The sequence below is a fragment of the Centropristis striata genome, chromosome 22 (genome assembly GCF_030273125.1).
Source record: "Centropristis striata isolate RG_2023a ecotype Rhode Island chromosome 22, C.striata_1.0, whole genome shotgun sequence".
NCBI lineage: Eukaryota > Metazoa > Chordata > Actinopteri > Perciformes > Serranidae > Centropristis > Centropristis striata.
Window position 1 is genome coordinate 7606147 of NC_081538.1, and position 27611 is coordinate 7633757.

Genomic DNA, 27611 nt, shown 5'->3' on the forward strand with positions numbered 1-27611 from the left:
GTTTTACCGAAGTTTGTTGCCTTGAAATTTTGAGTTCACCTAGCATTTCTTTTTTTGCACTGCAGATGATCTTATAATCCATCAGGACATAGCTTGGTTCTCTCTTGACCAGCCTGAATGTTTGATTGAAAAGGTCTGCTTTCCAATAAGGTCTCCAAACAGAATTCAATGTTTTTCATTGCCATTAGCCAATGACACACACATGCTTGTTTCTGATCTGGCCCATCAATCACAGAACAACATTATTTGTATTCCAAAACTTTCACAAATCACCATTTCCTGGAAATTAAAAAAATGCTCACTGGGTTCAGCATTATTCACTAAAATGTTGCCATGATCATACAAAGAGTCAACATTCACTTCTTGTAACACATGGGAAATGACCAATGGTGGATTGAAACTAAATTAATTCACTTAAGTGGTGTAATTAAGTACAAATGTGAGGTATTTGAGGCTTTACCTTCTGCAGCTTTATAATTCTACTCCATTTCAGAGGCAGATATTGATTCTATTTTATTTATCTGACAGCTTTAGTTACTAGTTCCATTTTTAGAATCAGATTAACAATATAAGATTATTATTATTAATAGATTCTTTATGATATTGTTATATAAATAAGGCTTTATTGGTCCCTAAGGGGAAATTCATAAGCTTCCCTGCAGTATAAAGTAATATTCTTCTTTTTTCTCTATTTTTGTTTTATTCTTTTCTGTAACCGCACCGCTCTTTGTGTTTTGTTTTATTTCTTGTGTCTTGTTTTCATTCCGTTTTGTCTTGTTTAAACTATTGTACAGTGTCCTTGAGTGTTAGAAAGGCGCTTATATATCCAATGTATTATTATTATTATTATTATTATTATTATTATTATCTATAAATGTCCGTATAATATCTGACCCATGTAAGGTTACCCGGAAATTAGAAATCAAAACAACCACATTGCTTTTATTTTGAAGGCCATTAAGTGTGCATAAATACTCACCTGCACAGAAATGCATTCCACAAAAAACACTGAGTTACCTTGTTACCTTGTCAAAAATACATAGATGCGCTAAATTGTTTTGTGGTTTGAATGTCTGTTGTGTTTAAAATAAATGGAAAAGTGAGATAATAATTGGAGTTTTTACTATTTTTACTGCCATATTTGACTACCACATTAACAAAGTCTTATCACAACATGTATTCTTACAAGTAGCAGTTAAAACCATTTAATTTACTGCATTTTATGAAGTGATGCAATTAATATTGAGCAGAATTAAAGTTGGAGTGTTGGTCTGGCCCTCCATAAACTTTGCAGTATCTCATGTGGCCCCTTGAGAAAATGAATTGTCCAACCCTGCATTAATGCATCATTAATTATAATCCAATAATATAACATACTATTATGGAATGAAACCTATTTGTTTATCAGAACCAAATTTTATTTTCTTGTTGTGTTCTAACTTCAAAAATACTCCAAAAGGCTTTATTTGCGTATCACCACTAGAGTTTGCAGGACTGTATCGAGCACTTCTCTTTAAAAACACCATATATACATTTACATAGTACAAAGTTTCAAAGTGTTTTCATATTTTCCCCTGCAATGTCAACAAGCAGCTAATCCCTCGAGTGCTCGTCGGGAAAGAGATTACTCAACAAAATAGTGACTTTAACAGAGTAAATGTATCATATGGAGGGAGGGAGGAAAGCTAACTTTGAGCTAATTACAGTAAACTAGGAGGATAGCGGTGCACTGTGAAATCTGATGTGGCAGTTGGTCATAGTAAGCTAAGCTCCCTCTCTTCTTCTTTTTCTTCTTTTTTCAGGCAGGGTAAATGACTAGAGGATTTCTGAGCTGGTGGATACAGAAGCTCTGTGATGTGACTAAATGGATTACGGTTAGCTACGACTTCATGGGAGGAAAATGCAGGGCGGACTCATCATCATCTGCCGCAATGGTAACAGACATAGCAATAAACATATATATATATATTTATATATTAATAGTTGCACTGCATACACATCTTTACTGTCTACGACAACCCAAGGAAGAAGAAAAGGTGAGTATTGTATCATCCTGTACCACTAGAAATGAACACTGCTACATAACAACTAATTATACAGTCAAAAATTATTAGACGACCCTTGTTTTCTAATTGCTTTCTTTTGGACCAACACTCTGAATTTAACTCTGCTCAATATTAATTGCATTGCTTCATAAAATGCAGTAAATTAAATGGTTTTAACTGCTACAGGTAAGAATACATTAAGACTTTGTTAATGTGGAGTTAAATATAGCAGTAAAAATAGTAAAAACTCCAATTATTATCTCACTTTTTCATTTATTTTAAACACAACATACATTCAAACCACAAAACAATATAGAGCATCTATGTTATGGAGTAAACCAACAATTTATTGACATTATGCAAAAAGCAATACGTGTTTTGACAAGGTATAAAAGGTAACTCAGTATTTTTGGGGGAACGAATTTCTGTGCAGGTGCATACTCAATGCACATACTTAATCGCCTTCAAAATAAAAGCATTGTGGTTGTATTGATTTCTAATTCCTGGGTAACCTATACGACAATATACGGACATTTATATATTACTTTACATGCTGCAGGGAAGCTTATTTATAAAGCCTTATTTATATAACAATGTAATTAATTAATTAATTTAAGAGCTGATATCTAGACATTTCCCATGGTTTTCTTGATAATGATTTTGGTTATTATCAAGAAAACCATGGGAAATGGCTAGATATCAGCTTTTAAATTGAACTCTTATTATCTATTTTTGTTGTTATCATTATATTTGTCCAAACAAATGTACCTTTAGTAGTACCAGGCATTAAAATGAAAAAGACATTGAAAAAAACAATGGTCTTATATTTTTTTCCATGACATCCATCACCAGAAAATAACACAGATGAAAACATTCACACATTGTCAAAAACAGTAGGTGACAGAATAAGTGTTGCTTCTGATGAATGTGCCCTACACTGCAAGTTCACCAAACAAGATTTCTCTTTGTCTTTAAAAAGAAGCCATATAAGAATATTCCTGACCCTATTAGCAAATAAGTAAGTAGGCAGTGACACTGAATATGAACATCAAAGCAAAGACAATGTAAGTAAAAATATCAGCATGGTTTGAAAATTAACTCAAGGTCTCTTTCTATGCTCATGTGGGAAGTTGGATCAGTGTTCGATTACAACTGAGGGCTTAAATCTATGGAACCCCATTTCAGCCGATGTGCCAATTATTTTTTTCTGTAAGTCATTATAATGAGGAACTTTCTCAAAATAATGACTTAGTACCTCATAATAATGACACGCTTTCACATACAAACTCTGGTGGGCTTGGTGTGATTCAGTGGTGAAGTTGCAACATTGTTGAATTTTTCATTTGGTTTGGTTTGTTTACACACTGTGCTTTAACAACCAACCTTTTTTTTTTATTGCTGTCATATACTAAAGATGTGTGAGGATAGTAGGTAGGTGTGGTTCTCAGACAAATATAAAGGGGCTATACAGCATATAAAACCATAGCAAATAATAGGCTCATAAACATGTTATGGAACAAGCTAACATTCCTTTGTTACAATATTAGCTTAATAAAAGTGTTAAACATATCTTCAACAAAACAAAAGCACCACCACAATGACTTTAACCCAACATAACCCAAATCATAAAGCATTGCAAATGATCTATCCTGGCTGCTACGCATATCACGAACTGAATTTGTGGTTAGTAATAACACTAATGTTAAAGTATTCAGCTCCAAAACACATCAATATCACTATAAAGTGCCTTTTTGGTCTCATCAGAATCGCTCAGTCATCATGAAAATGTAGCAAAAATAATGAAACTCTGAGGTCTTATTATAAATGTCCAAACATTTACACACATATCAGTACAATGATATGTCTCCTAAAATGTGTTTCCTTCATTTTATACTGTTTTTTTATTGGATGTAAGTGATTTTGGCATGTCCCACACACTGCTCCGCCTACTACAGTGTGTGTCATTAGTGGTTAAATGATACTAATTCAGAAAAGTAACAACACGTTATTTGATAAAAACAAGTCATTTTGATCATATATATTCTATTTTCATAATCATATCAAACATTTTTCATGTGTCCCTGAAATTGCAGTCCACAACTGTCATTATGGGGAAACTGCCCTTTCAGAAACCCTGTGATGCTCTCAGTTAAATTTTTTCCCGTCAGTTTGTCTTTCTTTAATGGAGTCTGATACGGTGGCTAGTTGCAGAATAAGTATTTACGCTTATATTTTGTATTTTCATCTCATTATGTGTGTAGCTGAATGTTGTCAAGCTTAACATGTCCACCTGTCATAGTGAAATAATAACTTAATAAATAAATAATTAAAAATAATAAACCTTTCTGAAATTTGAAATATATTTGCTAAACAGTACACAGTCAACTTGCTAACTGAGTCATGTTGCTAACTGAAGGTCCATCCATGCTAAATTAAATGCTAAAATTAGCCCATATATATTAGCCCATATTTTGCTGATTGCATCTACATTGTCTGCCTATGGTTAATTTATAAAACAGTGTGGGAACTCGACCAATATGCAATTTTAACAGCATAACATCTACTTAATACAATAAATATTAAGTTCAATGGAAAATCTAAGTTTTTTTTGGAAATGGGGAAGTCTCAAAGGCACCTTATGGTGATATTGACTGCACACTAAGCCTAACACCTGCACAGCTCTTTGTTTCAGCATGCACAGGCATGACAATAGTTCAGCCCAGTCGTGGCAAATTTACTGTGATTTATGACTTACTTTTTCTGTATGCACACAATGGACCGCACACCAACAAAATGACTTTTCTCCGCCTGTTGCTAACACTTTATTAGAGCTGTGCCCTGTGGCATCAACTTAGCTGCACATGACTAGTGCAGCAAACGACAATCAATAAAACAGACAATCACAGCCATACATAAAAACAAACATAAAACAGTCCTGCCTGCTCACCCACATTCACACTGTTTTCATTTTGGAGGATAGTGGGAAGTGAAATTAACCAAGGTCCCACAAAAATGACTGAAAAATTCAGTATATCATCTACAACATTCTTTGAATTTTTGTGACCAGGAAAACAGGAAAAAAAACATAACAGATCCATTGTTGTCCAAATATCATCACCATCATTTTCATATTGAATTGCTTGTAAATGTCAGACAATACGCCCGGCAAGTGCCGATGAAAATGGTTAGTGCAGCACACTTGTGTGCATCCTTTTCCTCCAAACAAACTGAGGTTTATTATCTTAAACAGATGTCTCCACCAGTGTCCTACTTTAGGAAATAAAAGGTATTTAGTGCCAATTTTATGGCTCTGTTTACTGTTTTTGTGAGCTTCTGCTTAACTGTGGACTCTTGTCCTAGAGCACACCCACACAAATGCTCCTAACAGAAAAGAGAGGACAGATGATGTGACGGATTGCGATGTTTAGCCTATCAGTTGATCATAAATACGCAGCTTTGTGCCGTACAGTGAGTGGGGGTTGAGGAGGATGTTTTCTGTCCCAGAGAGGAGCTGCTGAATGGAGACAGGGAGGAGGGGTGTCTCTGTAAGCAGATTTGATGAGGTGTAGCCTGGCAGTGCTTTGAAGTCTGTGAAGTGCTGCTGCAGACAACCATGAGATGGGACTTTCAGTTTCCAATTACTCATGGCTCTGTGCAAATATGAGAAATCTAAATTCACTCAGCCGGCAAGTTATGTCAGCTCCATGCTGCAAATAAGTAGCTGCCTATCCATTTTCTTTGCATGGCATGTTACGTAACATGTTATATGTCAGATTTAGCATGTATTTTCATGTGCTTTGTGCCATGCCATATCTTAGTGCTGTTTAAGTGGTTTATATACCATGAATTAAAAGATAAGAGCCCCAAGATGTTCCTATCGTTTGTCAAAGCTAGGCTCTGCCTCAGGCTCCCGCACAGAATCATGTAACGTGCTTTTTGCAATTGTTTTAAGACATTTTGCCGACTGAAAAAGACTTTAGAATTTAGAACGTAATTGTTCCCGAAATCACCACAGAATACACTAGGACTTATTCTATTCTATTCTACAGACTGAGATACTTGCTCAGAGACCACATGCTAATTTGGCCGATGGAGGGAGCAGGCCGCATCTTCGCCACACCCAACTCTACATCGCATCTACCTGTGCCTCCTCTCTGCTGGGCTCTTGCTCTCTGTGCACTCCGTTGGGTGAGTAGGTTCTGCCAAGATGGAGCTAGACTTTAAGACTCATTTCAGTTCGCCATACATTTTTGATGAGTGTCATTGCAGCATTTAATAAATCATGCACTCCCTACACAAGGTCAAATACTGCCCTCTATTTCATTGGGGAATGTGGCCAGTATAATTTGTTTATGTACTGTGTTACTTGGATCTGCTCCAAAATGCATTGGGCTCTTCCTTGGCCGTTGCTACACCCTTGCACCAAGATTCATGAAAAATGGGCCAGCAGTTTTTACTGCTGAGAGACACACAAAGTGAAAACATGACCTCCTTGGCAGAGGTAACAAATGAAACAAACCTGCCTGCTCATTGGTGATTTCTCCTGCAGCTGCTACTGTACAGAGTGAACACAGTGTACCTGTTAGCTTCTGAATCTGTTCTCCTGGCTACATTAGATAATTAGACAAACTACTTGGTAAGGCAGATTGCAGAGTTTATCACACAGAGCTGTACATGTGTGGACACACACAGTACATATTGATGCAGCACGAGAAGAAATGTTTCTCTAGTGTACAACTGAGAGATTACTATTAAACACTGATACTGACACTCTGGATTCTGTGTGTGAGTATAGAGACACAGAGTATCTGGAGTGGAACAGTACAGTGCAGCACAGTGCACGTAAATTGGCAGTAGCACAGCTGTTGATACACTATATATCTACACATAGTGTCTTTAGAGACACGCAATATGAGCCGAGGCTGGCTCTCTTCCAGACCCCCATACTACTGCTGATGCTAACACACACCTCCACTCTATTATACTCCAGTGTTTATTAACCATTAATAATCTAGGAAGAGTCAACTGAGCTACACCTTACTTAGTACAAATATCGACACTCCTGGAGTGCCACGGTAACAGCTGGGAGATCAGTTTCACGCTCTGGGAAGCATTCATGATGATGACATCGAGGCATTATGATTATAACTGCATGTGCACTGCAAGCTATTAGTTCAAATAAGTTATTCTTCAATTTAATTAAAAAGTTGTTGTTTTTAAATGTCTCGGTTGATGTACCTTTGTTTGAAAATAATTTAAATCACTAGATTTTAATGTAATGTATTTTCCAAGTTAAAATACACTAATGTGTCATACATTGCTATTAAAAAGCAGTTATATCTCTACTAGAAATTTTAAAATGTGTCAACCAAACAACCCAAGTTTTAACATGGAGACCTTAAACAAGATATATGTGTTAAACAGCGTTTAGCTAGGCTAACCATGTCCTGACATAGTCCTCTGGACTTTCACCCAGGAGACTGGGCTTCAGTCCCATGTGAAAACAAAAGTAAACAATGTGATTTAAACATCACTGAACTTCTGTGTCTCACGTTTTGTGCATTACTTTTTTACGTAACTATGCCTCTTCCTGTAGTCACGTCCCAGTAACTACATTACTTCTGGCATTTACGTACATTTCTACTACTTCAGTCATTCATAACGCATTACGAAGAAGCTTTTCCCCCTAAACCTACAGATACATCTCAATGAATTAGAATATGATGGAAAAGTAAATTTCCAGTAGTTCAAGTCAAATAGCCCCAACCAAGTATTGATATATATATATGCATATAGATGGACATACTTTTCAGAGGCCAACATTTCAAATTTTAAAATACTTTTTAAAATTGGTCTTTTGTAATATTTTATTTTATTTTGAGACAAATTAATTAATGGTTAAAGAGGGAAAGTAGAGAAATTGGACTTATCAGAGGATATTACATATTGCCAGAATGTGTAAAAAAAACATAGGGACCCGGGGGAGGGGGATAATATTTTGAGAAATAAATTCCCAAGATTAGTGGCAAATCTATGAGAAAAAATTTGCAGATTTATGAGATTTAAAGTGGTGAATCTGTGAGAAAAAAGCATTTTTCTCGTAAACCTGTGACTTTTTTCACTCAGATGTGCCACTTTAAATCTCTTTAATCTGCAACTTTTTTTCTTGTAGATTTGCCACTTTAATCTAGTAAATGTGCAACTTTTTTTTTCTCTAAACATTTTTATTTTTTATTACGGATATCCGCTGAAGTGACTAAATACAGTTCTTCGCCCGATAGAGGGTTAAGGCAAAAAAATCCAGAGAAGTAACAGTCCTTTTCATTCTCATTGTCTCAACAAATGAAAAGAGAGTTTCTTTTGGGCAGTGAGGTCATCACAAAGTAAGGTTGCCTTTTACAGACAAATCCTCTAACCCAAAGCTCTGCCAGATTGATCCATGGGCTACCGTGACTCATGCACTTGACTGTGTGTGCTGGAGATGTGGCACAGTTCTTCCACCATCCATTTGGATTGGAAGTAGGGAGTGCTATTTTCAGCAGCGGAAGCAAAAGCTCACATGCAGAAAAGGATTATGTACATGGACAAATATAGAGCAGCAAAGAGTGGATTAACACAAGCATTATATTCTAAACGCACAGCAAGAATTCTATGGAATTACATTTTTGCCCCCCTTTTTAATCAGCTCAGTTAATATTATTTCAGTTGTCCTTATTTACCACTCAGACTCATTACCAAGGCTCAGAAAGAATCACGGTTCCAATTTCATCAGCTGTAAGTGAGATGCAGTTAGTGCATACAATAATCTATACTGGTTTGTATGATTGTTGAGATGAATGATAACAAAAAGGTCATGTATTGATTATGGCAAAATCAATACATGTCCTGAAATATAACCACTGAAATAAATAACATGATACTATAATTCAGAAATGACAGAGCTATTGATGCAGCTGCTCATCGGGCAAATACAAAATATGGATTGGAGAATGAACTTTTTTTAAAGCCTGTAGTCTGAGTAATGCTAAGTCAAGAGAAGCTAATACCTTGAATTCAACCCTGTCTTATGAAGCCATACATACAGGCGGAGTGGAGATATAATACGAGGCTTATTATTATAATAACAGACTAGGGATGGGCAATATATCGACATTAAAAAATATATTGATATAATTTTAGATGTGATATGGAATTAGACCATATCGCATATAAGGATATAGTCCAATTTTTTCCTTTATTTATATATGAATGCTGCCCTTACTAGGTTTTGTCATATTTAGTTATTTTGCAATGTTCATTATTCTTTTCTCATATAAATATATTCATTTCAGAAAAAGATTGGCCTATTTTAGTCCAGGCTATTTTTATTTAAGATACTTTTTTATTTAAATATGCACTTTATGGAGCTTTTATTAAAAAAAGGTACTCCTGTTGTTATACAGTATTTATGTTCACTTAAATAAGCAGTTTCAATAAAACTACTTGTGTTATGTCATATTTGGCTTTGACTTTGACTGAACATTTGCTCTCACTTTGCGATAAAAATATAGGGATATATATATCGTGTATCGATATTCAGTCTAAAATATATTGGCATATGACTTTTGGTCCATATCGCCCAGCCCTATAACAGTCTGTACAAAAATATAGATGAAGCCATCCACTTGTTGGACTTATGGAGTTCTGGATTTTGGCCATCACCATCTTAGTTCATGGCCGTCACTATCTTGACTTGTCGCAACCAGAGCATGTGCAAACGGATAGGGAATCGGAGTGTCATCAGCTAATGCTAGTGCTAGCTTGGTTAGCAATGGACAAACATCGTTCAAAGTGAACAGCCTACTGCTAAGAGTGTCTTTTAGTCCAACCAAACACTGAATACATAATAATAATAATAATAATAATAATAATAATAATATAATTTTTACCTGTATGTAAAGAAAAACTCTGTAAAAATGCAAAGTTAAGACGAAAACTTGCAGTGCACTATGGTAGCGATCTGTCAATCATATGTATTTTATTCTAAATGGGACCATAACTTCCAAAATGAAATTCATGCTGTATGGAAGACTTGAAGCTGACATTCAAAAAGCACAAAGTCATTATAAGAATGTTTAGTGAGGTAATAAATCAAGTCATTTTCTCATCAGACGTCTTTCACAACCAGTGGAGTCTGCTGGACATTAGATAAAATACATGTTTAAGGCACTTGTGTACTGGCTTCAGTTAAGGCCCACATATGTAAATAAGGAGGGCCTTAATCAGATGTCATTATCTAAATACAGATCACATGCTAATATTGGGTCAAGATGTAGGCTTTCTATAGAGGCCAACTGTGTTTGTTGTTGTTTTGGTGTCTGCTGTGTGTTGGATGGTTCTCTCCACTTAAACTTATCACACTTTTCTAAAACACAGAATGTGTTTTTTAAATCACAAAGTGTGAATATGCTTGAGAAGTTTCTTTCAGTTCTCTAAACATCATTTGCTGTTTCCTTCACGATTAATCCATCAGAGCTATAAAGCAGACAGCTATTATCCCCCACTGGAGCACTAAATGAGCTCAGACTGCAGAAGAGCAATTCCATAATCCACATCTGTTTTAAAGGATGTGGTTGCTTGTGGCAACCATGCCTTTTCTTTCCTGTGATAGGTCTGACGTCAACCTTCTGCCCTCATCACATCATCCAGGTCCAGAGAAGGACAGCTCTCTGCCAGAGGTGTGGCCAGAGGTGGAGGAAGCTGTGGAATGTTTTTATATGACACACCGTCAGTGCTGCGCCTAAAAAATCCAACTGCACGCCACTTAAATTCCTCCTCCTGCACTGATCACAGCCCTCCTGTCTCTGAGGATAATTGTACTCTTTTAAGGCTTAGCCTGTCCACATTTTTTTCTTTCACATTTAGCATGAATATTAATGAGCCACAACCCAACATCCTGCTTTCAACAGGGCTTCACTCTCTCATTTCCTCTTTCAGTCCCAATCCTCAGAGCCAACAGAATAGCCAAATCTCACATAAAGTTACCTAGTTTGTCATACCGTCATACCTTCCCGGTATTTCCCCAGCGTATGCTATGTATTTGGATTTTTGTGTCAATTATCCCCAAATTCCAACTCCACTCCCCTACACTGCTTCCACTTCTGTTGTTCCAGCTGAGAGGTGCATTCGAAGTCACAAGTTGGTTACTTTCCATAAGCTCTTATCACATATTTCTACACCTATTATATACCAATCAGAAAAATTACAAATGTACACCTTCTGAATTCAAGTTTCTTTCTTACACTGGACAAAGACTGGACAGAAACATAATAACACCGCCCAAACACCTCTTGGTTCATCTTTCCACTGTTCCAACAACCACCAACTCTGGTTTGGATGAAATAAATCTTTAATTCCTCAAGTAAGATGTAAAAATATCCTACTGGTGACATCCTGTTTTGCCCCTTCAAATTTCACCTGAACGGAAGAAGTTAACTGAGAATGAATTCTTATAATGGCTTTCACTGAATTGTTCATAATGATCCTATCTGCATGGGTTCAGTGGATGCAGATAGTGATACCTGTGGCTCAGTTGGTAGAGCGGGTTGCCCCCCCAACCGAAGGGTTGGTGGTTCGATCCCTGACCGTCGCAGCCTACATGCCAAAGTATCCTTGAGCAAGATACTGAACCAAATTCCTCCCGATGCTGCGTTCATCGGTGTGTGAATGAATTCCCAATGGTGGCAGGTGGCGCCTCTGCCACCAGTAGGAATGTGTGTGTGAAAGGGTGAATGAGTGCAGTCTGTAGTGTAAAGCGCTTTGAGTGGTCGAAAAGCGCTATTTAAGTGCAGGTCCATTTACCATACCTGACAAATACATAAACTTTCATTTCCTGCGGTCATCAATATCTATGAGCAATATTTAGAAAGTTCTGAGGGAGTGCACAGATAGAAGAGAGGGTTGTTGTTGATGGTGCTCTTTCTTTCATTAATTGCTTTGTTGGCAGTTCGATCCCAAGCTCCTCCACTCAACGTCTGAAAAGTTCCCAAGAAAGCCTCGATGTTCTCCCAATGAACAGGCCGTCACCACGTCAGTGATAAGCGTGACTCAGTAGACACATTAAAGTTATTGCATGGAAAACCATGGTGTGAGGAGCACTGCTCCTGGAGCAGTGCAGCAGCTGACCAGGCTGTGAGCATTAGCATTAGCATTAGCTGTCAGTCAGAACTTGTGCGAAGACAGAAAGAGACAGAGCTCAACAACATGAAGAAACAGGAGAGCAGGGGACAGGAAAGATGTGTCGACCTGCTGGAAGACAAATGTGCAGCGGGGATGTAATTTTGTTCATGCAAATGATACAGAGATCTCAGAGAAAATCAATGCTTGTTTATGTGACCCACTGTGACCTTCTAGAGAAAGGTTGTTTGTCTCCTCACAGTATCTGCAGGAAAGAGATTATGTCCTGCATACACAAAGCCTGCTGGCACGCACACACGCACACGCTCATGCCATGATTGGCCAGCTGTGCAGAGGTCAGAAATGAGCCTGTGTTTAGAACTTTCCTCTCTAGCCCCATTTTTTTATTTGTCACCACAACTTTTCCTGTATATTTAGATTTAGATTATATCGAGTGCAAGACTATGAATGTCATCTTGTCTCAAAAACATTTGCTGTTATCCACAAAGAAGCAGCATTTAAGTGTTGCAGCTGGTGGATGAGCTAATTGAAGTATGATTTCTAGTTTGGGCCGTGTAATGCAGTAACAACGCATCATATTTCGTATTTAAATTGATGTAGTAGACTGCTTGGATTGAGTTTTTGACCACCTGGCACCAAATGATTGAGAGCATTGTGCCACAACTCTGAAATGGCATTAAAATTGGTTTTGTGTCACAAGTTATTTTGGAATCTATTTGCAACTTTCCAAAAATTGCAAAATTGTCCATTAAACTGCATTTCCACACACTAAGAATCTCATTAAATGCTTAATGTTACATGCAGGAGTAGATTATGTCCATTTCACACCATCTAGACTAGGACCACCTTTGGATGTCAGATTTATGTCCAAAATTTGTGCAGTGTCTGGACATGCAGCCAATCTGAACGTTGTCTTGTCTTCTTATGATTCATTCTATGGATGATCAGATCAGAGTCTAAATTTAAACATTTTTTTAAGAACACTTCAATTGACATTCAAAATAGGAATGTGCAGGATATGAATATATATTGTTATAATTTGCAGTGAAATGTCAAGTCTCCTAGTCAAATGTTGCTTTATAAAAGACAAATATCCGTTAGCAACTAATGAGAATAAGATAAGCTGTTTGCTATGCAATTGCAGTTATCCAATAAAAATGTTGTTATAGTAATGTATTTTCTTGAAGAATATTATTTTCAATAAATGTTAATTGTTATCTGTGTGGGGTGTTTTTTTGTAAAATAATCTTTGATGTTTAAGAACATTTAACAGCATTTAAATACATACTATATTCCCATGAATGGGTTGGCATGATTTCCTACAAAAAACTTTTGCAGAGATTGTGTGTTATCCTATGAACATCCTGCGAAATGTTACATGTGACGAGTGCTGTTTTCAACACGTTGCTGACATGTGACCATAATACACTGTTGATATGGAACATTTTGTAACCTACTATACATACTGCTGTTTTAAACACATTGTTAATGGTGTAAATGGTTAGGTTTGGTGTCACTTCCTTAACGTTCAGTAAAAGATCAGGGTTAGGCTTAAAAATGACACTCCAAGACATATTATCCAACAATTGGGCACAAACAATTTTGGTTGAAAGAGCGAGGGTTTGACCCATCCTCCACTCATCCCACCATCCCAATAAGCAAACAGCATGGCTTTTACAATTAGGTTACTCAGTCACTAATCAAGATTTTGCGGGACACCAAATTCTAGTGCATTATATTTAATAAGAAATCAAACAAACTGATTATTTGTTATGTGATTTGGTTATTTTAATGATTAAAATGGCTATTATAACATGTGCAATACTTTTTTGGACAATGTTTGACTTTGCAGAATCAACTGTTTTCTTACTTTTAGACTGGCCAACTAGTGAAAGTGCAAACATACATTTAAACGTCAGGGAAATTAGACATTAGGAACATCTCTAGTATGTAACTGAGTCAAATCACTGAAATCATTCAAGTGTTAAAACTTCTAAACATCACTTAAAATTGGCTAATTTTGGAACATCAGTGGACGTTCATGACATTCTTGTGAACCTATTACATGTTCAGCACAGGGTCTAAATTTAGACTTCTGATCAAAATAGCTTGTAAATGAAAATGACCCATCACAGCATTGCTCCTTTTACCAAGTTCAGCACACAATTTGTGCTGACAAATATCAGACTTTTTATTCATCCTCTCTGGATTCGAGACAGTGGTTGTCCTGCTGCACTGAAACAGCTCACAGCTCTTCCCTCTGGACTGAGGCTTCATATGGATGAGCAGTGATGAATCATTGGGCCTGTGGACATTGTGGTCACATGACTGGACACAACTGATTTCCTCTAATCTGAAACACGTAAGTGTAATGAGGTGCATCAGGACTTCCAGCTATACGTTTCTGCAGTGTTTCCGCCCTGTTAATTAAGCTTAATTGTACTTCCTATCAATCATTCACAACAAGAGGGAGTGAATCCATACCAGTGTCTGCTGCTGCTGCATCCATATGCCTTCAGATCCACATTAAGTGTGTGAGTGCGTTTGTGAGTAATGCTTGTCATGCCAATCAGCAGCCTCTTCACCATGTCTAAATATGGAAACAAACTGATTTCTCTGCTAATTATTATCACCATAATTGCCTGCTGCTTAGCATAACTCCTGTAACTTGACATCAGACGGCAGGAGAACAGTCGGAAAACTTTCTGAAGCTTCAACAACCGTCTCTGTCAATAATACAAGGTGACATGGAGTGTGATGCGGCTGGATGAAATCATTAGGATGCTGGCTAGAAAAGAGTGATGATGTAGAGAAGCAGCAGAATGTTGTGATACAGGATGTTCCTAACAACAGCTCAGTGACTCTTGTACCTCATAAATAATTGCATGTGTTGACCTTTCTCTCACCACGTCTGAACATACAGTACATTGCTTTTAAATGCAAGTTTTCCACAAGGAGGACCTTGCACAGTAGAGCTGGAAAGGTTGACTGTACAATCGAGCCCAACTGGCTGATATTATTAGCTGATTTATTCCAGTAACAGTTCACAATTAGTTCAGGCTATATTTTAGGGTAGTAAGTAGAAATGATATCAGAAGGTTTTTCTTGCAATGAAAAGTACACTGTAACAAATTGCTGTAAGAAAACAGCCAAATTGTGACAGTAACATACTTTTTTCCATTATACTGTAGAAAACAATGCATTCTGGGCAATATTTGTAGGTAGCTTGCCGTTTCCCATAAAAATATATGATATATATCGATGATATTTTCTAAGTCTCTTCTTCTACACATTTTTAATGGCTGTATTTTACTTAAATAACTCATTCAGTATATGGTATATTAAAATTACTGAGGTTACAGTGAAGACAGCGCTTAATTCATAGTGATTGGCTTTTAGACAGTAATATGCTCTATTTACAAAAAGTGACTGCATTGTATACTGCAACAAGATTGCAACTAGCTTCAGCACTATACTGTGTTTTAGTCTACTGTAAAAATCAATGATCAAATCATTACTTTAATTCAGTATGATTTTATCACAGTAATATACTGTAAAGTAAATAACAGTAAGGGAACTGTAAAATTAACAGTAGAATGCTGGCAACCATTTACAAGACAATTGTTTACAGTCTACATGTTTTTGAATGTGACAAAATCATATGTATAGAGACTGTATCCCCCAAATCAGACACCGTTCGTTACTGTACACATCTGCAATGCCGCACTTTCCGGTGTTTCACAGTCTTTTCAAATAAGATCGCCACTACCAGTGTAGGTATAACTGATTTATACATATTTAACAATCTATGTGTGAAATTTCATTTATGTACATGGAGATTTACATGTCTAATTACAATATGAAAGTAAATCTGATGAGAGAAACCGGTAAGAACGCTTGGCAACACTCAGGTGACGATCTTAAAAGTACATCTTTATTTTTACTGTATTTTATTGTGAAGGACAGAAGTACGGTCCGGATGTGTTGATAACTATGGCTAATAACGGTGATATTTTTTTGGCTTATCCAGAAACATCCAATTTCCCTTGAAAAACTCAGCAGCCCCCATTGTTTTACAGCAAGGAGACCCAAGTGTCAGATTCGGGATACGGTTAGCGCACCGCTAATTCACTGGCGTTAGCGTCCTTTTGCCGACTCTGGTAAACCCAAGGCTAACGTATATTACATTACATTATGTACGTTAAAACAATATAAGTTCGAAAGATAAGAAGTTAGACTTTTAATCTTAGCCGAACGGTGTGCGATTTGGGATACAGTTACAATAGGTTTACACATTTTATGACCAAAAATGTATACCTTAAAAAAACCAAAAAAATTCCCACGTTTTAACCACTATGGTTAAAAATTTGTCTAAAATATAAAATATAGTCTATGGTTTTTACTAATCATCAGCTACTTCCTGCTTCTTTCATTTCACTCCTTTTTCCTGTAACTCTATGCAAAGTTATCACATACAGTACTGAAAATAATATTATTGTATCTGTATAATTAACCCAGGGATGGACAGGGCCAGAAGCAATACTTTTCATGGTTGTAAGTGCAAAAACAAAAAGAAAAAAGAAAAAGAAAAGAAGAAAAACTTCTCTGTATTTTTATTTCCAGTTTTAATATGTACTATTTACTGCTTCCAGGAAATAGCCACAGTAAACATTGATAAAAGCTCGAGCCTTCTAAAAATAATCATAATAAAAAAGCGGTTATATATATTACCAAGCTGTCAGTTAATGAGAGAGAAGATTTACAACCTTAAGTAGCTTTCTTGAAACAGTGTGGGTTGTGACTGACATGTTCTCCCCTCGGGGCTTACTGTAGCTCTGCAAACCCTGATGAGCTCGTTCCGTGCCAGCTTTAGTTTAGGCTGCCCCCAGAGATTCATCTACAGCAGCATATTATCAGTAGATCTATATCTGGAATATTAATGTACATAACCTCATTAGAGAGCATCCCAAGTTGTTTTTACAAATGTGTTTTCAAAGGCAGATTGCAGCAAATATGACTATATCTATGAGCATGTTTCAATTACTACTGTCTGTTGACTATACCTTTCCTTAAACATGCAATACGTCATTGATTAAAGTGGCAAATCTACGAGAAAAAAGTCTCAAATTTATGAGAAAAAAGTAGCAGATTTATGAGGAAAAAAAGGTGGAAAAATAGTGTTTTGTCTTTGTCAAGGAACCTCAATATGCCAAAGACGCCACCCTGAAAGCAGGGGGTGCCAACAGTATGGAATATACATGTTTAAATTGTGGCGAGTCCAGACAATCGGCTCGCCAAATAACTTTTTCTTCAGCCATGATGGAGCCAGTGAGGCCCAGATCTTACAAGGCCGTGCCTATACTCATAGAATCTGGAGTTACAGTACGTACCTAACGCTCTATACACGTACGGTTCACGGTTGTTAAAAAAAGTCTGCAGTTTCTGTGAATTTAGGCTACAAAACCACTGACCTGGTAAGAGAAAAGATAATTTAAACAGTAAACGAGGCCCCGTTTACATGAGGACGCTTGCGGGTAAAAAGGACAAAATATTTTATGGGAAGTGCCTTTCATTTAGACGGTGACGGCGTTTTTGGGGCTTAAAAACGCAAAAATCCGAAAACACCCTTCAGAGTGGACGCATACGCGTTTATGTTACATACATGCTCCAGTACAGGAAAATAAACCAACATGTGGGATTATTTCCATGCGTCGGACCTTCAAGCTGCTCTGGCAGCTCTAATAAACTTACAGGAAAAAAAACTTTAAGTGATGCCGCCTGGCATGCATACCCAATCCAATTCCACATACTTTTGCTTCATGCACGCAGATTTCCTCCCGAAAATGATCGTCTAAACGCGGAATAAAAAGTGAAGACGTGACACCACTTTTGCGTCTTCATGTAAACGTAGCCTAAATGATCATAGATGCTGGAAGTGAAGTAGTAACGAGACGTTAACAACGTGAGTTATGTTAACATCTTAAGTTATGTAAAAAAGTAATTCACTTTTGATTTTACAACTCTGTGTTGGCTGTACATCAAAAAAGTAGAGCCTGCAAATGCCACACATATTCCTGCTGCTGATGGCTACAGATAGCAGATCACTATCAAAGTGAAAGCAGCAAAACTGAGGAGATTTTGGGAGGTCTGGGCACCACAGCTTGCAAAGTGGTATGAGCAAACAAAAACACAACTGTACGTGAACTATGAACAACACAGAAGGCCTTTGTGACTCTTCGTGACTCTTCTTGTGCATTTATCATCCTCTCTCTTTTTGTGTGTGTGTCAAAAAATCCCCTTTTCCCATTTAACCCACATATAGAAAACCAATGTAACTCCCATCATAGCTAGTTAAAATAACTACGGCTTTACTTTTTCAGCCATTCTAACACATCTTTCTGCAGCCAGCCCCTGAAAATGGAACTGCTTTTTCCAGATGAGTAACCCCACTTGAGCTCAGTCTTTTTAGGCTGTTTGGTCAGCAGGCAGAGTTTAATAGTTTGCTGTTCAACTTCAGACATGTCCTGGACCAAATCCACCCACACTGCCTCGGGCCTTGTATGGATTAAGTAAGAATGACAACCTAGTCTTCACTTTCATGAAGTGTGTGAAATTGAGCTCAGGCAGGCCTGACAATTTCTCCCACTCCCATTACATAGATTTGAGGAAACAGTGGGGTGACATTGACACCGCTTCAAAGACTCAGAGATGAACATGATACTCATTTGTTTCTGTCAGTCAAAAAAGCTGCAGTGACTTGCAGCGGCAACAAAACCCAAACCCTTTTTTCTATTACTGCTGAACATCAAAGCAACAGCACAGAGTACACAATATCCCTTCTACCACCCCCATTGTCTGTCACAGATGCAGACAGCAGCGAGGGTGCATACATTTTTGACACTGGCTTTTAGAAAGGAAGGGATGGAAGGACGTTTTCTCATACTGCAGCTTAGGGATTTTGTTACTTCAAAAGGAAGCATAAATTGTGAGCCGGGAAAAGCTGTCAATGAGTGACAGTGTATAATCCAAGGTAGCAGCTAAAGGTTGTATCTGAGGCTAATTGTTCAGCAGGCAGCCACACCCACTCAATCTCATCACGCTGATGTGGCTGCTGCAGCTGTAGATTATGCAGTGAGCAGGCCTGCATGAAGATGACAGGGATTTAAATCATTGAGAAGCAACGATTCATTGCTATTTAAAAGCTTTGTAGCTGCTTTCATCCTGTTAACCTGATAAGGTAGAACCTCCAGCCTCCACCCCATCACAGTCTCTTTCACACTCCCAAACAGAACAAACAAAGAGAGTGTGATCCGTCAGTTGGCACATCTGTGTCTTACTGTCAGGGGGGTTTGGTTTTATGAAAGAGTACTTCAGCAGAGGGTTTAACTGACTGCTGAGAGGTCACCAGCTAACAAAGAAGACAAAGATATACTTTATCTGAGTCTTCTGGTTAAAAATTTCTGGTTATAAATCATGAAATATTACTAGACTTGTCAAGAAGTCTCAAAAGTCAGGTTGGGAATGTCAAATGTGGACTTTTTAGTTGTAGACCGATTGATCGGTCGGCTAATTAATGCCATTTTGAGATCATCAACATCAGGGAACACCTGCCTCCATGAGGCCAATTATTTATTTATTATAACGCCAAGGAAGGCCACTTTTATTTTTTAAGTTTACCCATTTCCTTAACAAGCAAATCCTGGTATCTGCTGAGAAAGGAAAAAAACATGCTATTTATTCACCCAGGTGTCCGTAGCTAAAAATGCTATTTCCACCCAGGCTGGATAGCCAATGTGGCTATTTACACTGGAGTGTATATCATGGCAGAGACAAGCACCTAGTTGTGCATAGCCAGCAAATAATAAAGTATAATAGGTAAAAAGTGCCTTATTACATCCAGAAGTAATAATTTCTACCTATTATGAGTCATTTTTGTATGAACATGGCACACACATTGGCCTTGGCCTTATAAGTAACCCTTACTCTAACTCCAACCATCCATACAACGTTAACATTAAGCAACAAGGACATAAGGCACGGCCCTGACCAACCCTACCCTGCAGATCGCCTGCAGACAATAACAGTGTTAAATAAGTATTCCTTCATGTTCAGAAATGTGTGTCTCATTTGCTATTATATGTATATGTATATATATATGTATATATATATATATATATATATATATATATATATATGTATATATACAATTTTTTATTAAAAAAAGAGTATCAAAAAAACAATGTCAGTTGATCACTACTTTGTAAAAACTAAGGGAGGAGAAATCATTCAATTTTGATATTAAAAACCCATAAGTCTCTATTTTGGACAAATAGTTACTTTCAATAAAGAACTTTGAATGTGCACAACACTGAGTTTATGAAGGTCTGTTTACTCATCATGGTTATGAAAACATTTGCATAATGTCTTCTGTGACACTGAAGGAGCTTTGTCAAGTCTGACTGAATGCCTCTGATAATGTCAGTGTTATCTCACTTTGGGCTTGAATTTTAAAAAAACTGCTACAAGCTGGTGCAATGTTTGAAAGATGTAGGCATTTAGCAAGCATCAAGGATCTAATGGAATGAAAATTAGTATCCAGTACTTTGGGAGCTTGAACGAGGACTGATAATTAAAATATCTACAACAAGATCTTCAACCTAGAATAAACTGTTTGTCAATACCACCCATAACGATACATATATGCATTTTGCATTTCACGGCTCCAGCGAATCGTTTATAAAAAATAGCACACACGTCGTTATACATGCATACATGCAGTTGCGGTGAATTAGGCTACAAAACCACTGACCTATGTTTAGGCAAAAAAAATCTGATTAGGCGTTAGAAAAGACAATTTAAAAAGTAAATAAATATATGTAAATGCCATAAGTTACATAAAAAAAACCTTATGTTGTGTAAAAATATGTGATTCACAAACAGTGAGCAACGGAATTTATGGAAATTATGCAACGGAAGAACGGAAGTTACGTAAACAAAAAAAAAGTGTTTCACAAACCATGAACCACGGAAGTTACGGAAGTGACAGAAATTATGCAAATTACACCCCTTTCAACTAATTGCCCAATTGCACAGCCTTAAGAGCGTGCATATCATGAATGCTGGGTCTTGTTGGTTTTCTGAGAATCTACTGCCTACTGGTACCTTGTTTGCCATGTAGCAATAAAAAATATACTAAAAACCTGTATTAATCTGGTTAGCCACATTGGGCCGCTATTATATTGAACACTACTGTACGTAAATTACGTAAAAAGTTGTTTACTTTTGTTTTCACATGGGACATGAACCTCGTTCGCCTGGGTGAAAGTCTGCCGTTTCTTCCTACCCTCCCTTTCACCCTGACTGTGACATCCGTCATTTAATTACCGTAAATCTTTAATACTACGTCAGCAAGATGGTGGCAGAGGAAAGTCTAAAACGTAAATATGAGTCGTATTTTGCTGCCTGTACAAACGCCTTATATGGTTGTTTTTAAGGGGAGACCAGTCTCATTATCTCCTAGAGCTTCTGTTTTGATTGTTCTTTTTTCTCTTGCTCTCTTCAGATTTAGAGAGAGCAATACACACATTTTATAAGAAGGAGTACCCCTCCAATGGTAACGTCTGTATAAATTTAACGTCAAAAAGCTTCAAGATGACCCTCGTTAAAACAGGACACTGTTCAGTGACAGTTGGTGGCTTTGTAACCAAATGTTTTCCAATGTGCTCTGAATATCAGCAACTTTTTCAGAAGTAGCCGAGAGCTGCACATGCACATCACACATCACAGTCATTTAGTTCAGATTGAAAAGTTATGTGTTTTAGATTGGATGGTATAAGCTTTTGCGTAAGGCCCCAAGGAGGATTGATCAGCCCTACTAAGAATAAATAAATAGAGAAGCAATCAAATGTGCAATTTCACACAGTGATTCTCATGGTTTTATGAAATCATCAAAGCTGTTTACTTTTTTTCCCAGTATCATTTTCAGGTTTAAAAAGAAAAGGTAGAGAGAGATAGCTTTGAGCGCAGGCAACACTCAGCCCTGACATTTGCACTGTTATGATGCAAATGCAGTGGAGTCCGTGGGAGACACGAAAATGTCTCAGAGGTGTGGGTGCAGAGCAGCTCATCAGAATTCACCACACCTTACGTGGCACATCTGAAAAACCATTACAAGGACTGAGGTGAGATTTAAAGAGCCTGACAGTCCTTATAAGTTTTCTTTACCATTTAACCCACTTCCACTTTTAACACAGTGTTATTTATAATAGCTGTATCTGTGCTCCGTACTATCCTCTCTGTCTGTATTGTTTGTGTGTGTGTGTGTGTGTGTGTGTGTGTGTGTGTGTGTGATAGAGTGTGGGGCCTAGTTTCCACAAAAAAACTTCAAAATTCTCGCCTTAAGGCATCCCTTTGATGTGAGGCAGATCAAATGACCATCAGTGTGCAGTGCAAACAGCTTTAGAATTGTTGGAAGGCATATTGTTGCACTTCTGACAGAGGCTAACAGTTTCTTCTGCTTCCAGCCTTTGAGCTAAGCTAAGCTAAGCTAAAAACCTCTGAGACATCTGGGACGTTCGATTTAAGCTTATTGAGTGTTGTTTATTTATTAACTTCTCTACAGCAGTTTTACAACTTTTTGTGCTAATAATAGGGCGCCACAGGAATGAGTACTTATACCAGGAAGTAAGTTAGCATTTAAGCTCGATGGGGTCTAACCTCTCAAACTCAATGAGGATTTTGAATGGGTTTTTGGTTAGATGCTGAAATAAGGTCTGTAGTTAACACAAGCTGAAGAGATGTTCACAAAATGTTTTATATGACATAAAATACGTTAGCAAAGACCCCCACTTGTGTATTGTGTGTCCTTAAAAAGGTGGTAGCTAACAAGTGGCTAAATGAGACTGTCATCATGCCGCGTGGCAACTCTCTCACTAGTTCGCCTTACAGCCTCTAGTTGTGTTTTTCAGTGCTATGGCAAACTCTTATTTTAATATTTCTAACAATTTCTTAGGATACGGATTCACTAGCTTGTCAAAACCGTTGGTTAGCTTGTTAGAGACCCTCTGAAGGATAACGTTTCAGTCATGGGACCGAGGTTTAATTAGCGATAGTATAACTTTAACGCTTCAAACATAATAAAAGTGGCGTTCATTTCTGAAGATTATCCTGCTGAACAAACTGTGTAAGAATCACAAACGTGTGTTAATCACAGAGCTGATTTTTTGCAATGGTCCAAAATGGTTATCCATTGCATAAACAAAAATAACTTTGCAAAGGAAGGCAGAGGTAACTTTGCCATAAATCTATTCCTCAATCATCATGAACTACATAAAATTTAACAAAGTACAAAGAAACCCCTTTATTCATTGTCATTTTCACTAGGACCTGTGTTTCTATTTAATTGCAAAGCAAATTTAAGACAAAATTTTAAATTTTAAATTTTTTAAATGTTGCAAAAAAAGAAAGAAAAAGAAATGCAAATAAGGACTACAGCATTGTTTCATCAGAAGTTGGCACGAATGATTGAGCACAGCTGTAATCCACCAATTAACTAATTGACTAGAATAGAAGAAGAGGCTGCAACCTGGAAACAAAACAGCCATGACCATCTAACGATGCAACAAATCCAAATCAATCTATGATGAAAAAAAAAACAGGCAGACGTTGGTTCAACTGGGAAGGTTTTAATAGTTTTGTGCTATCTGGAGACAAATTAAAATCTTATCCGGTATGATACCAACAGGTGAAACAGCTGATCAGTCATGTAGTTAAATTTCAACACAGCTACTGCCAGTATAGTAAAGCCACATGGCAACAATTTACACAGACGTAAAATACGACTCGTTGCATTGCGGTATTAGTATATGTGAAAGAACTATATAGTGGATAAATTTCAGCTGTGAGGATATTTTTAAGTTTGAGATTCGGATTAGTCCCACAAAGGGGAAATTCAACTCCTGCATTTCACCCATCTTTTTTACACACCAGTGAACACACCATGCTTAGGAGCAGTGGGCAGCACATTTCTGTGCCTTGCTCAAGGTTACAAGCCCAGTACCTAACCTTTAGGCCCTCTACTTGGGAGCATAAACTAAATCTCTCTTTGGTCCTCCCTGTTTTATGATTTATTTATTATCATCTTTGGCACTTATTGACTAGGAAGTAAAAGATGCAGTATGTGATTCAGGAGAAAGAGTTGTTTGCTGAGTCTCATTCCCAGGGCATCAAATACTGACGCTAGGATAGTCTTTTGTCCTGGGAATGAGACCTCACAATCAACTATTCTTCACAATCACATACTGCACCTTTAACATCAATTACTGGTCACTGTGTGTTACATATGCTCCATGGTCAGCCTATCTGCATTCAGGACTCCTTCAAAGCAGTCCCCTAAGACTCCCCAGTTCAAGGCTTACATGTAATTTCTTATTAGTGGGTCATTCAGTGCTGTGATTTAATCTGGCACTTGTTATTGATTTGGTAGTGAGAGCAGATGCTCACTAAGTGGACAGGGCTTTGTTTATTCACCCTTTTGCTATTTCTTTCCCTTCGTTTTCATACCCACATTGGAGTGACAGGCCATCGGTTAGAGGAGTGGAGTTATCTCACACTGAGATGGTGTGTGGATAGGCTCGGTAATAAGGACATTAAACATCTCTGACTGGAGAGGGGTGACCTTCCTGCCATAAATATGAGCTATGTGTTTTCCTGAGCTTGCCAAGATAGTGAAGATGAAACACATCCTTCCTATTTCTATGCATATGAGCCAAAACCAGAGCAGAAAAATGCAGTAACTGAACCAAACATTTCCAGAACATTTGCATACACAGCAGCAGCTCTCTTATTTAGCCCAATAAATGTGATGTCTTTTGTCCTTGGCTGGAACTAAAAAGCCAATCCACAGGGGATTATTTGGGGCAATGATCTCCTGGCGAGAACTGTGCATTGGGTTGGAGCTGAATATGCTGAATGTAATGCCATAAACTGTCAAACAGATAGATGTATATCACTGATTCACCAAATTTAGACTGGGAGAAAACAGATTGGCTTTTGACTGCAGGAAGCATACTGTATGCCTCAACACTAGTCATGCAACAGTGATTTTTGCTAAGGCATGTCTGTTTCACCGAATGGTAAATAAACACCAACCCACACCGAACATATATTCCGTATAACCCCTTACTCTAATGCCATGGGGGCTGGGATTTGGGGTAACATGAAGTAAGCTGATGATCCAGTGTGATCCAAGTTGATGACATTCAGCCAACTATACAGCAAATCATATAAAGAGCAAACATACTGTATATTGCAAAATGACAACAAATAATATACAGAATTAAGTATTCCAGCAAGTTCTCCGAACCATATGATATGTTGTCATATGTTGTCTGTTCCTACTTGAATACAACCCACAGGAGTGTTTCAAAGATTAGCACCATACCGGTTGCAGGAGAACTAACTCATGTATGAATCATAAACATGTTGATAAAGCAGAACTATGCAGCCTTTTCAACTTAATTAAACAGTTTAGAAATCATTGTGATGTTAAAATGACCTTTGTGGGTGCAATTCCTTCGGGATAAATAAAGTTCTATCTTATCTTATCTTATCTTATCTTATCTTATCTTATCTTGTCTTATAACAGCCAACCACCGCTTTACCAAAAATATACAGTATGATGTAGGAAGCCCACTGTATCATATAAATGCTGCGTTGGACCAAACCTCAAAGCTGTGACAAAGAGTCGCTATTTGCCAACTTGGGAATGAGAACAGTCAGTAGGATTGTGTCTGGGGCTGTTTCCCTATAAACAATACTAGAGAAGAAATACATTGTAATCTTCTTCTTGTACATGTTTAATGTCATGCAACATGCTTCCTCCGTGGATCCACTTACCAAGTCATAAAATAAAAGACATATAGCATTTTAGCATTAGACAGCATTTTCTTAAAAAAGTCACCTAACTTTGGATATTAATGCATACATAATATAATGGTCTGCCCTGGATATGCTATAGAAAAGCCTCTTACTGTGATAGAAACTTTTTCCTCTCCACTTTGTAGGACAGACCTACATGATGGGAAAAAGGCAGTAGAAAACAGACAGCAGAGCAGTCCTCTGCTGTTTGGAGCAGAAAGGAGCTTTTCCCGAGCCTGTCACTTGACAGTCGAGGACTAGTCAGACTAAGACAGTGACAGTTTGAGGTCAAGGCATGTTTCCACTCGGCTCAGTGGCCAGGCGACTGGAGAGCTACAACATGCCCAGAGGAAGAGCTCATGAATGGCAGGTATCCTAAAAGTAGATAGATTCCCTGTAGATTCCTCTGACAGCACTTGTACCCATGCTGATATAATCTAACAGGCAAACAGTGCTGTGGAGAGGAAGCCCTCCAGCGTCTTTTTCGATTTTGTACAGGTCCAGGACTGGACAAATAAAACTCAAACATACAGTGAGTGTGACTCAAACTGGATCACAACTGAAAGCAGAGGATTGAGTGTTCATTATCCTCATAAATATGGCAAGCCTCACCAATAGTGGGACCTAAAACAGCAAGTTTGCTCAGAGGGGGGCGCTAGAGGTAAAGCTCATGAGTTATTACAGTAAATTTAAAGAGGTTTATCCCCTCAAGAACATGGTTCCTTTCAGCAAACTGCCATAACAATCTGCCAGTTGAAAATTGTGAGATATCTTGGGTGAAAATTTGACATTTGAGGTTGGAGGAAAGAGGGAAAACTCATTGAATGTCCAAAAATGGAAATTTCACATGGCAGTGTTTGCTGTTTAAAATGTGCATTAAAATGAGTGAATGGAAACATTTTTTCTGTAACTTGATAGTGGTGTTAAAAAAAGATGAAATGACAGAATGACCTACTAACTGACCACACTATCAAATATTATTGATTATTGCAAAGATGTGGACTTGAGTTGAAATGGACAATAAATTGCAAAATCTTGAAAATGTTTGTTCGATTCCTGCAAAACCTGGAGCATGGAGAGCAAGTGCCATGACAGTAGAGGCAACTGACACCTGACAGAGGGTTTAGACCTGGAGCAGCCTGGTCAGTGTTGTTTTGAAGAAACAGTTGCCTATCCATGTCCACACTAAACCCACATCCGTAGCCGTCACTAGCTACTTACAGTACTGGACACTGATTGCTCCAAATCACTTGTGGTGTGAAAACATATGTATTTCTTGAAGCCTGACAAGATGGATTCATGTGTGATCATGTGAACTCAAAATTCATAATAAGCTTGTGATATCACAAGAATCCCACTGTTGTGAATGAAAGGATGGATGGAAGTATAGTGGCTCTAAATCAAAGCTCAGAGGCTCACCAAGAACACTTGGATTTATGGAGTCAAGACAGATAACATTCATCCTCTGGGGAC

At 37.6% G+C, this 27611-nt stretch overlaps 1 protein-coding gene across 2 annotated transcripts in view; it reads right to left on the reverse strand.

Annotated features, from left to right (window-relative positions):
• The window catches only part of tmem178bb (transmembrane protein 178Bb), a 138123-nt gene that overhangs the window by 41890 nt on the left and 68622 nt on the right, over positions 1-27611 (reverse strand). The gene's annotated exons all lie outside the window — the stretch shown is intronic.